Source organism: Macaca nemestrina, chromosome 3 (assembly GCF_043159975.1).
Source record: "Macaca nemestrina isolate mMacNem1 chromosome 3, mMacNem.hap1, whole genome shotgun sequence".
Lineage (NCBI taxonomy): Eukaryota > Metazoa > Chordata > Mammalia > Primates > Cercopithecidae > Macaca > Macaca nemestrina.
This window is the reverse complement of record NC_092127.1, coordinates 30,927,464-30,941,345: the sequence shown is the minus strand read 5'-3', so window position 1 is coordinate 30,941,345 and position 13,882 is coordinate 30,927,464. Positions and strand designations below refer to the sequence as shown.

The 13,882-nt window shown below is 40.8% G+C and overlaps 1 protein-coding gene across 9 annotated transcripts in view; it reads right to left on the bottom strand.

The window, feature by feature from the left end:
• Positions 1-13,882, bottom strand: part of LOC105488640 (peptidylprolyl isomerase D) — a 55,336-nt gene that overhangs the window by 41,293 nt on the left and 161 nt on the right. For 3 of the 9 annotated variants that reach the window (XM_071092888.1, XM_071092889.1, XM_071092891.1), the window contains exon 1: positions 11,524-13,852. The exons of 3 other annotated variants lie outside the window; for them this stretch is intronic. The gene's annotated coding sequence lies outside the window, so the exon portion shown is untranslated. Of the gene's footprint in view, positions 1-11,523; positions 13,853-13,882 lie in introns of those variants that run through there. 3 more of the 9 variants (XM_071092893.1, XM_071092896.1, XM_071092894.1) reach the window with 3 other exon arrangements.

Sequence of the window (13,882 nt, the reverse complement as noted above, 5' to 3'; positions counted from 1 at the left end):
AATTACATTTTGGTAGGTATACAAATTACATCTTAAGAACTCCTATAATGTTTTATAAAGACAAAAGCAAATTTTTAAAGGTTGAAAAAAGCTGGGCATACTGGAACATGCCTGTACTCTCAGCTACTTGGGAAGCTGAGGCAGGAGGGTTGCTTAGCCCAGGGATTTGAGACAAGCCTGGGCAACGTGGCAAGACCTGGTGGCTATTTTTTCTTTTTTTTGCAACCTCCGCTTCCTGGGTTCAAGCGATTCTCCTGCCTCAGCCTCCTGAGTAGCTGGGATTACAGGCATGCACCACCACACCCAGCTAATTTGTATTTTTAGTAGAGACGGGGTTTTTTCATGTTGGTTGGTCTCGAACTCCTGACCTCAGGTAATCTGCCCGCCTCAGCCTCCCAAAGTTTTGGGATTACAGGCACGAGCCACTGCACCCAGCTAAATTTTCTTTTTTAAGTGTTGAAAAAGTTTGGAAGAGACTGACTTGCACAATAAAATTACTAAAATGTTGTCTAAATGTATGCAATTGGCAAAATACCTGCATTAAACTTTTCTAGTTGGACTATAGTACTTGTAAGTGGCAGTTATAACCATTTAAAATATTGTTGAATAACCACATATGAACATTTTTTTTTCAGCTGAATATAATTTAGCTACAGGGTTGGTCAATATCATGGTAGGTAACAATGGATTCATACTTTTTCAAGCCTCTAGATTTCTAGTCAACACATTCCAAGTAGTAATGCACTGGTTTTCATCATAGGTATATACTAAGCAATGGACTGAAAATTTAGCCAGTGCTTTCTAGTCTGTATCATTTGATGAATTTTATAAAGTGTTTAACTCATTTAACAATAATTAGCTCTGCTTTTGATCTTAAATAATTAATGGAATCTCAATTATTCTTGGATAAAGGCAGGCGAGCAGGAGTCAGAAAACAGTAATTTTTAAACTTGTTTAGGTTTTAGGCAACACAAGAGAATCTGAAAAATTATGAGCTCTCTTCAAAAAGCTGCACATTCCTACAATACTTTGTGCACAATTTGAGGGATCTAAGTGCTGTTTCTCAAAGTATCATCCATAGACCATCTGCTTCCAAATTTCTTGAACTTCTAGTTAAAAGTTCAGATTCCTGAGCACCACTACAGATTTACCAGATTGGCCCAGAAAGAAGATTTTTAACAGTGTTCACAGATGAGATTATTTTAAGATAGACTGTATTTTTTTAATCAAAGAAGAATGCACAAATAGCATATTCATGTGTAACAGTTTGAAAGTCAAATAGTACTAAAAAGATTGAAATTTTTTTAAAAAGCCAACAAGAGTCAGGCTGGGTACGGTGGCTCATGCCTGTAATCCTGAGGTGGGAGGATTGCTTGAACCAGGAATTTGGGAACAGCTCGGGCAATATAGTGAGGCCCTGTTTTTCCCAAAAAATTTTAAAAATTAGCAGTGTGTGCTGGTGCATGCCTGTGGTTCCAGCTACTTGGAAGGCTGAGGTGAGAGGATCGCTTGAGCCCAGGAGATGGAGGCTGCAGTGAGGCATGATTGAGCCATTGCACTCCATCCTAAGAGACAGAGCAAGACCCTGTCTCAAAAACAAAGCAAAAAAACAAAAGTCTCCTATTGCACTCTTTCCCACACCCAGTCCCAGCCCTACAGGTTACCACCCTCAACTTTTCTAGCTAATTTCACTGATATTTTACCCTATATCTTTAAAAATTTATATGCTCATGTCACTATGTCTTGACTAGCCAATTTTAGTCCTTGTCCATTGACTTCCCACCATGGTGAATAAACACTAGGATCTTGCTACCCTATACTAACTTTACTTTCCTTCCCCCATGTCCCAGTATAGTTGTATATAACTTTTTGTTAAATCAATAGTCAACATTAATTATTAAGACAATATATTGCTCAGAGCCAGATAATGCATTACAACCTCTTTTCCTGCATAGCTTTCATTTTTTTCTGAACTTAGTAACTGCCCCATTGCTTCGTTTGGTTTTCCATTTACCTATAGGTAATTTTTTTCCCAGTGTTCCAGCGTCTTTGCATATGCTTATCACTGACTTTTTTTTTTTTTTTTTTTTTTTGAGACAGAGTCTCACTCTGCTGCCCAGGCTGGAGTGCAGTAGCACTATCTCGGCTCACTGCAACCTCGCCTCCCAAGTTCAAGCAGTTCTCCTTTCTCAGCCTTCAGAGTAGCTGGGACTACAGGCATGCACCAGATCGCCCAGCTAATTTTTTTATTTTTAGTAGAGACAGGGTTCCACCATGTTGGCCAGGCTGGTCTTGAACTCCTGACCTCAAGTGAGGTCAGCCTCCCAAAGTGCTGGGATTACAGGCGTGAGCCATCACACCCAGCCAACAATGATATTTTTTATGCCCAAACATCTAAGTTCCATTTTTCTGAGCTACTTCTGGTGCCCTCTTCTTTCCCTCTCCTCTCTGACCTGGTTGTTTTGTTTTGTTTTTCTTTGAGGTGGAGTCTCGCTCTGTTACCCAGGCTGGAGTGCAGTGGTGCAATCTCGACTCATTGCAACCTCTGCCTCCCAGGTTCAAGCGATTCTCTGGCTAATTGTTGTATTTTTAGTAGAGATGGGGTTTCACCATGTTGGCCAGGCTGGTCTCAAATTCCTGACCTCAAGTCATCCACCCGCCCCAGGCTCCCAAAGTGCAGGGATTACAGGTGTGAGCCACCACACCCAGCCCTGGCCTGATTGTGTTTTAGAGATCCTGGGACATCCCTTCCTACAACCTTAGAAATTTTCTTGTTGCTTTTCCTTATTGCATCTTCTCTCCTGTATCTCTATTTTCTTGTTTTACTTCCCTATTTTGCTAACCACAGCTTCGTAAGAAAGGATGCAGATGGTGTAATGTTTAAGACCTCATACATCTGAACATGTGGGTATTCTCTATGACTTGATTGATAGTTTACTTTGATAAAGGATTCTATGCTAAAAAGTTTTCCCTCTGAATTTTTTAGGTTGTACTCCATTATCTTCAATCATCAAGGGTGGCTGGTGATAACTCTAACACTTTTCTGAGTCCTGTTCCATTTTTTTTTTTTATGATCAGCTTTGTCTCTCTGAAAGATTCTAGAATTATTTTCCTCATCCAAGATGTTCTGAAATTTGATGATGATGTGTCCTGAAATTGTTTTGTTTTTACGTTATTCTGGGTGGGCCCTATGAATATGAGGACCTCTCTCCTTCAGTTCTGGGAAATTTTCTTCTATTATTTCTTTGATGATTTGTTCCCCGTCTGTTTTCTCTGATCTTTCTGAAACTCCTATTTTATTCACATCACTGTATATTTAATTTTCAGAGCTCTTTCTTGCTTTCCTTTTTCATGGCTTCCAATTTGTTTTATAGACATATCTTTTTGTCTCTTTTACATTAATCAATTGTAGGTTTTTTTGTTTTTGTTTTTGTTTTTTGAGATGGAGTTTTGCTTTGTTGCCCAGGCTGCAGTGCAGTGGTATGATCTCAGCTCACTGCAACCTCCACCTCCTGGGTTCAAGCAATTCTTGTGCCTCAGCCTCCCGAGTAGCTAGGATTACAGGCACACGCCACCACTCCTGGCTAACTTTTGTATCTTTTGTAGAGATGGGGCTTCACCATGTTGACCAGGCTGGTTTTGAACTCCTGGCCTCAAGTGATCCACCCACCTCAGCTTCCCAAAGTGCTGAGATTACAGGTGTGAGCCACCATGCCTGGCTTATTATCTTTTTTTTTTTTTGGAAGTTGCCTTCTCCTTGCACTGTCTCCACTCCTCCCGGTCCCTCTTAGTTCTGAGTATGTATTTTCCTTACCATTTTGGAGGTATTCATCAAATGTCTAGTGATTCTTGGATTACCCTTCATATTTAAGAATGACACCCCAAACACTTGATTTGAAGTCTCTGTATGGAGTACTGATTTATGAAGTTCACAAATAGATGCTCCAGCAGTGAACCATCTCTTCACTGAACTTTCCCAGCTGTAAATGTCTGGAGAGCTTTTCTCTGCCACCATTCCACTTCTCCAGGAGCTGAGCATTCACTTGATTCTCCTCTTTTGGTCCACTGAGGGACAGTCGTCCATCCGTGCAGGGTAGGTGCGGAAAGGAACCTGGGGTCAGCCAGGCGTGGTGGCTCATGCCTGTAATTCCAGCATTTTGGAAGGCCGAGGCAGGTCGATTACCTGAGGTCGGAGTTCGAGACCAGCCTGGCCAACTGGTGAAACCCTACCTCTACTAAAAATACACAAATTAGTTGGGTGTGGTGGTGTACGCCTGTAGTCTCAGTTAATTGGGAGGCTGACGCAGGAGAATCGCTTGAACCCAGGAGGCAGAGGTTGCAGTGAGCCAAGATGGCACCAATGTATTCCAGTCTGGGCAACAGAGCAAAACTCCATTCTAGAAAACAAAACAAAACAAAAAACAAAACCTGGGGTCTATTTACTTTACATGTAGACTTTCAAACATCTCTCATATTTTGAGCCTACACACCTGATCTATCCTTTAGTGACACTTCCTATATCCCAAATGTTGACACTTTAAGGGATCTCTGAGGGGAACTGGCCCCTATCTTTACACTTAAGTTTTGACCTCTTCCTCTCTGCTAAGTTAATTACTACTCCTTCACCCACTTTCCATCTTCCAAACATGTGTCTTTGTCCAAATATTTGTTGAAATCTCTAATTCTAATTGTCTCTCCCTTCTCTTTGTCTTTATTATTGTAGATTAATGTGTTTTTATTCCTCTACTGTCATTTTATTGGGCTTTGAAGAAGTGAGAGGTGGGAAAGGGAATGCTTGTGGTGAAATTACAATCTGTAAATGGAATTCCTAAGTAACTCTTGTGCCACACACGCTTGAGGGTCACTAGCTAGAATACAGTGGGTGCTGGAATACTGGCTGACTATTGACTAATTATGTCATGAACTAGATGAATTTAGAAAGAATTAAATATTTAGAAGCAGCAAAAATGATATTTGTTGAACTACTGACCTAAGGAGTCTCATCAGATCCCAAAATAAAAATCCCTGCTAAATAAATAAATAACAAGAAAGAAAAAGAAGGAAGAAAGAAAGGTCCTAAGTATGTTAACTGTACCTATTTTATCTATCCAGGTTGTGGAATAGATACCTTATTATATTCATCTTTGTACTTTTCTGCATTTTCTAAATTTTATGCAGTGCGCATGACTGCATGTACGGGAGAATTTCTGTACCTCTCTCAACACCTCACCTCTAGAGGTAAAATAAAGTCCAGAGTCTGAAACATATACATTAATTGAACAAGCTTTTATTGAGTGCCTAAGCCAAAGTTAAATACCACAGAAGCATGAAGAAATAGGTAAATATTTTCTCGCTTTTTTTTTTTTTTTAAAGACAGGTTGTCACTGTTACCCAGGCTGAAGTGTAGTGGCACAATCTCAGCTTATTGCAACCTCAACCTCCTGGGCTCATTTGATCCACTCCACCACGTCTGGCTACTTTTTGTATTTTTTTCATAGCGGCAGAGTTTTGCCATGTTGCCCAGGCTGGTCTCGAACTCCTGGTCTCAAGTGATCCGCCTGCCTTGGCCTCCCAAAGTACTGGGATTATGGGATTACAGGCGTGAGCCACTGCACCTGGCAGCTAAATATTTTCTGAATCATAACCTGAAAAGCTATTTTTTTTAAAAAAAAGTTTGGGTTGGGAGAAGAAAGTGTCTTGGGAGCAATTTTTTTAAACTGAGAAGACATGGAATCATATGAACATTTTTACATTTGTTTTAAAAAATGTATTCAGGGCCGGGTGCGGTGGCTTATGCCTGTAATCCCAGCACGTTGGGAGGTCAAGGTGGGCGGATCACCTGAGGTCAGGAGTTCGAGACCAGCCTGGCCATAATGGAGAAACCCCATCTCTACTAAAGATACAAAAATTAGCTCGGCATGGTAGCACACACCTGTAATCCCAGCTACTCAAGAGGCTGAGTGAGGCAGGAGAACTGCTTGAACCCAGGAGGCAGAGGTTGCAGTGAGCCAAGATCACGCCACTGTACTCCAGCCTGGGTGACAGAGTGAGACTCCGTCTCAAAAACTAAAAAAAAAAATGTATTCTGTGCCTAATATCTCACAGAATCTATGCATGGAGTTAGAGATGCAAAAATCCAAAAATCCCCCATTTCATCCCTTAAGAAAGATCTGTGGTCATCATGTAGTAGGTTCCTGAATAATACTCAGGAAAAATACAGCTGTCTGATTTTGTAATTTATAAATTAATTTATATGCAGCCAATTCTCGTGGATGTTTGGCCAACAGTCATTTTCCCCACTCCCCCTTCTCTTTTTGAGAGACTTGGTTTTGTTCTGGTATCACTCCACCAGATGACTCAGAGAATAGTCTCATTAGTCCAAGACAATCATAATAACACCACATCCCCCTTGCCAGTGATTAGATGCTGCAGAGCTTCTGAGAAAATGAAACACACAGGGAGAAACCAGCCCCATCTCCTGCTGGATATAGTTGCACCTACACATAGTCTCCAGAAGTGTGAGGCCATCTTGGTGCCAGCCCGAGAAAGAATTTAACACACAGAGGAGAACGGAGCCAAGGGAATCCCAGAGAAGCAGGTGTGGCTCTAGTATGCCATGACTGGCCCCTGTACTACCTTTAGCCCTAGTATTTTATGAGGTAGAATATCCTTTTATTGTTTAAGCCAATTTGGGCTGGAGCTTCTATTACTTGAAGTAAAAGGCAATAACTGATACAGTCTGCTTTGTCTCAGGAAGGGGATTTGGTATAAGAGGGAAAAGAGAGGAAGCAGATAGTATTACATGTTAGGTGATTCAGAAAGGCAAAATTCACATTCGGGGTAGGAGACCCAATTTGGTGATGCTGAAGCAAAAGGGCTTTGGGGTTAAGCCAGGTAATCAAAAACAAAAGTCTAAGTCCCCTATACAATCAGTTTCTTAATGGCGACTTACAACTGAACAGCAATGATCTCTTCTTCCTCCCAAAATAAATAAATGGAAAAAGTTAAGAAAGTCTTCCTCATCTAGCAATTTCCATGGCAAATCCTTTTGTGAGGGTCTAGAGCTTACCATGGTGTAGGGATTGCAAACTCCATTCATTTATTGACTCATTCATTCATTCAGTCAACAATGGTATCTGAGGAGATACCATGTGCCAGGCATGTTAGTCAGCAAGTCAGACATAGTCCCTGACCTAAAGGAATATATGTTTAGTGTGGGACAAAGGTGTTATAAATTTATTTATTGGTTAATTACAAATTATGGTAAGTGCTTTAAAGAAATAGAAAAGGGTGCTATAACAGAAACACTGGGGGCATGGTGGAGGCCTTTAATTAAGAACATAGATTGAGGGAATCAGCCAGTCAACATGTGAATAAGTGACATTAAGTTGAGACCTGAAAGATAAATGGGAGTGCTGGGTGCAGTGGCACACACCAGTAATCCCAGCACTTTGGGAGTCTGAGGCCAGTGGATTGCTTGAGCTCAGGAGTTTGAGACCAGCCTGAGCAACAAGGAAAAACCCCATCACTACCAGGTGTGATAGTGTGTGCCTGTAGTCCTAGCTACTCAGGAGGCTGAGGTAGGAGGATCGCCTGAGCCCAGGAAGCAGAGGTTGCAGTAGGCCAAGATCACGCTACTGCCCTCCAGTCTGGGTGACAGAGTGAGACCCTGTCTCAAAAAAAAAAAAAGAAAAAAAAAAGATAGGAGTTAACCAGGCAGAACTGTGGGATGGGGGTGGGTGGGAGCATTCCTGACAGAGAAGGCTTGGTTGAAGAAATGAAAGCACACCAATGTGGCTGGAAGACAGCAAGGGTGAGGTCAGGGGTGCATGATATGAGATGAATTTGGAGAGGGAGGCGGGGACCTAAACCTCTCTTGGCAATGCTACAAATTTTGGAATTTACCAAGCGTGATGAGAAACCACTAAAAATTTTTAATCGAAGAAGGGATATGATAAAAAGTTACATTTATAAGTTATCCCTACAGCAGCTACACTAGAGTAGATAGGAGTTGGGCAAGAAGGTAACCAATTACTACTGCCAAAGTCCAAGAGATAAACGGGGCTTGGACTAGGGTGGTGGCAATGAATAGAGAGATAAATGGATGAGAAATATTTTGGATGATGAGAGAAATAGAAGGGTTAAGGATGCTTCTTAAGTTTCAGTTTAAACAAATGTGTAGAAGGAAGGTGCCATTTACTGGGATAGGGAAGATGGCAAAGGAAGCAGGATTTGGAACAAGCAAAGATCAAGAGTTCAGTGTGTGATGCTTTTAAGACATCCCAGTGGAGATATCAAGTAGGTAGCTGGTTGTAAAGTTCTGAAGAGAGGTCAGGATCGAAGGTTAAAAATTAGGTGTCATCGACAGATAAACGGCATTTAAAGTCGCAGGGATGGATGAGTTTATCTAGTGAGCTAAAGAATACAAATGAGAAGAATAGAAGTGAGAGAAGAGAAGCCCAAGGAATTTCATACTTTAAAGGATAAGAGAGTGGTTCATGCCTGCAATATCCCAGCACTTTAGGAGGCTGAGGCAGGAGGATCACTTGAGCCCAGCAGTTCTAGACCAGCCTGGGCTACATAGTGAGATACCATCTCTAAAAAAAGACCTGAAAAAAATTAGCTGGGTGTGGTGGTGAGTGCCGGTGGTCCCAGCTACTCAGGAGGCTGAGGCAGGAGGACTGCTTGAACTCAGTAGGTCGAGGCAGTAGTGAGTGAGTGTGCCACTGCACTCCAGCCTGGGCAACAAAGCGATATACTGTCTCTAAATAAATAAAGGATGGGAAAAGAAGACCCACTAGTGGAGAATGAGTAGCCTACAAGTTTAGTTAAAACTAGAAGAGGTCTGCAATACTGAAAGATGAAAGTTTCCAAAAGGAGAAATGGTCAGTTGAATTGATTTCAGAGAAGAGAAAAATGTCCCTTGATTTCAGCACCATGGAGTCACTGATTGCCACTCTAAGATTGTCAGGTGGATGGAGTTCTGCTGCAAATACCGAAATAATCAATTTATAGGATTCATTAGATTCAATGTTAGATTTTGAGGTTTTCTTCCCTGAGAGCTTCTGCTTTTATTTGTTGTTGTTGCTTGTTTTAAAGCAGGGTCTCCCTTTGTCACCTAGACTGGAGTGCAGTGGCATGATCAAGGCTCACTGCAGCCTCAACTTCCCAGGCTTAAGTGATTCTCCCACTTTAGCTTCCCAAGTAGCTGGGACTACAGGTGCATGCCACCATGCCTAATTTCTTTTTAACTTTTTGTAGAGACACAGTCTCACTATGCTGCCCAGGCTGGTCTTTAACTCCTGGGCTCAAGGAATCCTCCTGCATCGGCCTCCTAGAGTGCTGGGATTACAGGTGTGAGCCACTGTGCCTGGCTGGTTCTAATTGCTTATAAGGATGTCTATTTCATTATTTGCATTCTTTCTTAGTCTCTTACTTTTTCCAAATATGTAAATTTCCATTTTAAAACATATAATAAAACTCTATCTTGCAAGTCCCACATAGGTTCCACTGGACCCTTTCATAACTTAACAGGATCTTGGTGATTCTGATTTCCTCTAGCTCCAGAAATTTTGCTATATCACTATCTTAGGGATTATTTCAACATTTTTCAGCAATTTCCAACTGTGTAAGACAAGACAAAAATAGTAAGGTGGGTGCTATAACAGAAACACTGGGAACAAAAGTGAAATAAATCGCTATTAGATGATTCTTCTGTTATCTTATTGTAATGCCCCAAACACTGTATCATCTTTTAAGAGGGCAGAAAAAAAATCTGGAGGCATTATTTTTATAGTATTTGTTGTTTGTTTTTTTTTAAAGTTTTCATTGATAAATATTCAGAATTTTTCATTTTTCCCCATAATGGCAAATAGAAGAAAATTGATAAAGAAAAATATTTCTAATAATTAGAAAAAGCAGATGTCTAATGCAAAAAAACAGAGGACTCTATAAAGATGATGGTGAAATTTTATTTATTTTATTTTATTTTAGAGACAGGACCTTGCTCTGTTGCCCAGACTGGAGTACGGTGGTATGATCATAGCTCACTGCTTCCTTGAACTCCTGGGCTCAAGTGATTCTCCTGTCTCAGCCTCTTGAGTAGGTAGGACTATGGGTATATACCACCATGCCCGGCTATTTTTTTTTACTTTTTGTGGAGAGAGGGTCTCATGCTGTTGCCCAGACTGGTCTTGAACTCCTGAGCTCAAGCAATCCTCCACCTAGGCCTCCCAAAGTGCTGGGATTTATCAGTGTGAGCCATTGTGCCTGGCCTGAAACATGTAAGTGAAATCTCAGACTATGAGTCTTTAGATGATGATATCCTAGATACATTTTCTCAAACTCAATAACTGACAGTTCAACAACATATACCTAAGGATAAAAAGGAAATAGGGTATTCTCATCCACTTTGACATTTAATAGGAATTACTTCCTTATTCAATATTTTGCAACAAGAACCTGAGCCATCCTAAAAAAGTGTGATATACTGTCATCTTTCATGATGTGCATCCAGTATATTTCATATAGTTTATAAGATAACAAATGATAAAGGCAGATGTATATATACAAAGGTGAAGGGAAGGAAATCTGTAAGGAAGAGATGAAAAAATTCACTGGATTGCTAATTCTAATTGGTGTTTATAAATCTAAAAATGAAAATATTTTGCAGCTAAGAAACAAAGAAAATAACTACTGTCTCTTCAACAAAATGATGAGCCATCAAAGTTTTCAAAAGCACTGCTTTTTGTTTATTCAAGTGCAAGCAGCACAAAGGTAATGATCAGTTAGAATCATTAGAGATGTATTTGAGGCCGGGTGTGGTGGTTCACACCTGTAATCTCAGCACTTTGGGAGGCTGAGGCAGGTGGATCACTTGAGGTCAGGAGTTCAAGACCAGCCTGGCCAACATGGCGAAACTCTGTCTCTAATAAAAATACAAAAAATTAGCCGGTCGTGGTGGTGGGTGCCTGTAGTCCTGGATGGTTAGGCATGAGAATTGCTTGCACCCAGGAGGCGGAGGTTACAGTGAGCCGAGATTGTGCCACTGTACTCCAGCCTGGGTGACAGGTTGAGACTCTGTCTCAAAAAAAAAAAAAAAAAAAATGTATTTGAAGCCTGGAATCAATAGTTATAAGATGATTGTGTTCTGGTTCACATATGCTAATTGATAAGTCGTCAGTTACGTTCAAAGAACACTGTCCACTTAGGGTAAATAATCCTTCAAATGCAGGAAAATATAGAATAAAAAATGGGTTTGCTATATTTAAATTAAAAATTTTTTAAGGAATTATTTTTCACTACTCCTTTAATCTTAGTTTTGTAAATGATTTGCAAAATGACTTAACGGTATGAAAAAACAGAACCAGGACCATTGGTGACGAGTATTTTCTCTGGCATATTGACAGATAAACAGATTGGCATTATTTGTCTCACATAACAAGCAATAAAGAAGACAGAAAACAAGAACCTGCCTTAGCCTCTTATAGACTGGTCTATAAGAAAATAGAAATATTATCTCACCTAATGGAGAGTGTCAGGTTAGGGTAGAGGGACTGTGGCTCAATAATGCCATCAAGGACCCAGCTTGCTTCTATGTCTCTTTGCCACCTCCAGTTCTGGTTTCATCTTTAGTCTTGTAGCAAGATGGCATTAGACCTAGACATAAAACATCCAAAGGAAGAAAAAAACCCACCTCTCTCTCTCTCTTTCTATTAAGAGTGAGGAAACTTTCCAGAATTACTCCTTTTCCTACAGCTCCCTTCTCTCTTGCCTCCTGCTAGGAATAAGGGTAACAGGTATTACACAGGCTACAAACAGTATCAATGCCAGTATAATTGCAGAAGCAGAACTAAAATGACTTACATAATACCCACGAATTGAGAACTGTCACCAGGACTCAGAATGGACTGGACTAAGTCAGTCAGCCCTTTACAACTTCCCCTTTCCCATTTTAGTGTTGTTCTGTCATCTCCAAGCATTCAGGATATTGTCTTATTCCCTGCTCCTCTTGACAGCTGCATACAGGAACAGCCAGCTGGTATATTTTCCAAGATAGGGTGAGTGGGAAGAGGTGAATAAAGGAGATGTATGGAACTGGGCGATGGACCACGTGACCAGTATTGGAGACTGAGATTATGACAAGACTCCGGGACCAGGCAGTGACCAATGGATGATGGGCAAAAGATTGGGTTTTTGTAGCGACTTTGAATAGCCAAGAAAAAATAAAATAAAATGAAAATAAAAAAACAAGAAGACCGGGAGAGCTGGCTAGAACTGTCTCCCAGAACGTTTTTGGCTAGGATTTTTGTATACTTTAAAAATCCAAAGCAGAAGGTGTGACCAGAACCAGGATGAGGAAGAATGCGATGCTGAGAAGAAGCGAAGGGAGAAAGAGGGGAGAGGGGAAGCATTTTGGTTCCTTTTGTCTCCTTTAACTGAAGTCCTGGCTTTAATAGTTTTAAATACACACTCTTCCTTTATAGTTGCCCAGTCAAAACCAAAATTGAAGATGATGGCTGGAGCAGGTTATGATTTTTTAATTGCCTCTTTTGGATGATCTTGTCTATTTGGACTGGGTTGGAACCAAAAGAATCCTAGGAAGTGAGGAACGAGGCACAGTATGTCAAATTCCTCTTCCATATGCAGTTACAAAAGCTGCTAGGCTCATGAGGAACATGCAGATTTTAATCTGGAGAATAAAGGGCATTTTCTGACCAAGGATGGAGTAAGAAAAGGTGGTGTGTTGCTGGCCATAGTATGACCTGGGACTGTGTCTGAAAGTCACAACGTATAAAGCCAATACCTTCTGTATAGCATCCTGACCAACACTGGCAGCCCTATGAGGTAAAGGCCTTCAGTAAACAGAAATAGCAAAGTTGCAAATTAGGGTTCTGTGTACACTCAATTGTGCAAAAGGATGATTGCTCATCAGGATAAACACTTAATCCGCCATTTTAACAGTAAAAGTCTGAAGGAAACAAATGACTAAGTTTCCATTTCTACCACCTTTCTCTTACCTTTGTGAAATTTCAGCACATTATTCACAGCTAGTTCCCAACCAAGTCCAGAAACTAACACAATTAAAAAAAGAAAATGCAAAGTAAAATCGGCCCAGAATAGGTTATTTTGATTACTTACGTTTTTGGAAATATATTTCCCTTTTTGAGTCTCCAAGAGTCCTACTCTCAACAAGTGTAAGAGAGCCCAGGTGAATCACTATTCACTACTCATGCGGAAGCTAGAAGAGGTATGGTTGGGATCTTACTAACTTTATCTCTATTTCCCATCATCAGAAAAATTCGTGAAGCCCAACACTCTAAAACATAGATTAAGAAGTTGCTTTGAGTCTGGTAACGTGTCCTACACTGGCTGTTTACAGCCCTGCACCACCAAGGATTAAATTCCAAAGGGGACTGGGGTGGGACAGGGCAGAAAAGTGGACTCAAACACACGAACTCCTCCCTTCCTCAAACCAAACGTCTGCCGCTGATATACCTTGATTGATTGTTAAATATGTATTAGGAAAAACAATGCCTTGTTATAAAATATCTTGTTTCTAAATCTATGTAGTGAGTTCCGTGTGTGTGTGTGTGTGTGTGTGTGTGTGTGTGTGTGTGTGTGTGTGTGTGTGTTTTAAAGGGGGGGCTTAACATTTCAAATGCAACTTCTTATATAACCATGGTATGGTGGCCCAAGACGTCAAACAGAACAAATGATTTGGATAAACACTTTAAATTTTGTGAAAGCCTGGAGGAATCGAATCTGGATATAGAGAAAACCTGACAAAACCTTGAGTGCTATGTGATTCAGATCACAGCCCACCGAAGCGGTCACCGCACGCACCAAGCCCTCTCCCCTAGCACACGCCTTCTGTGAACGG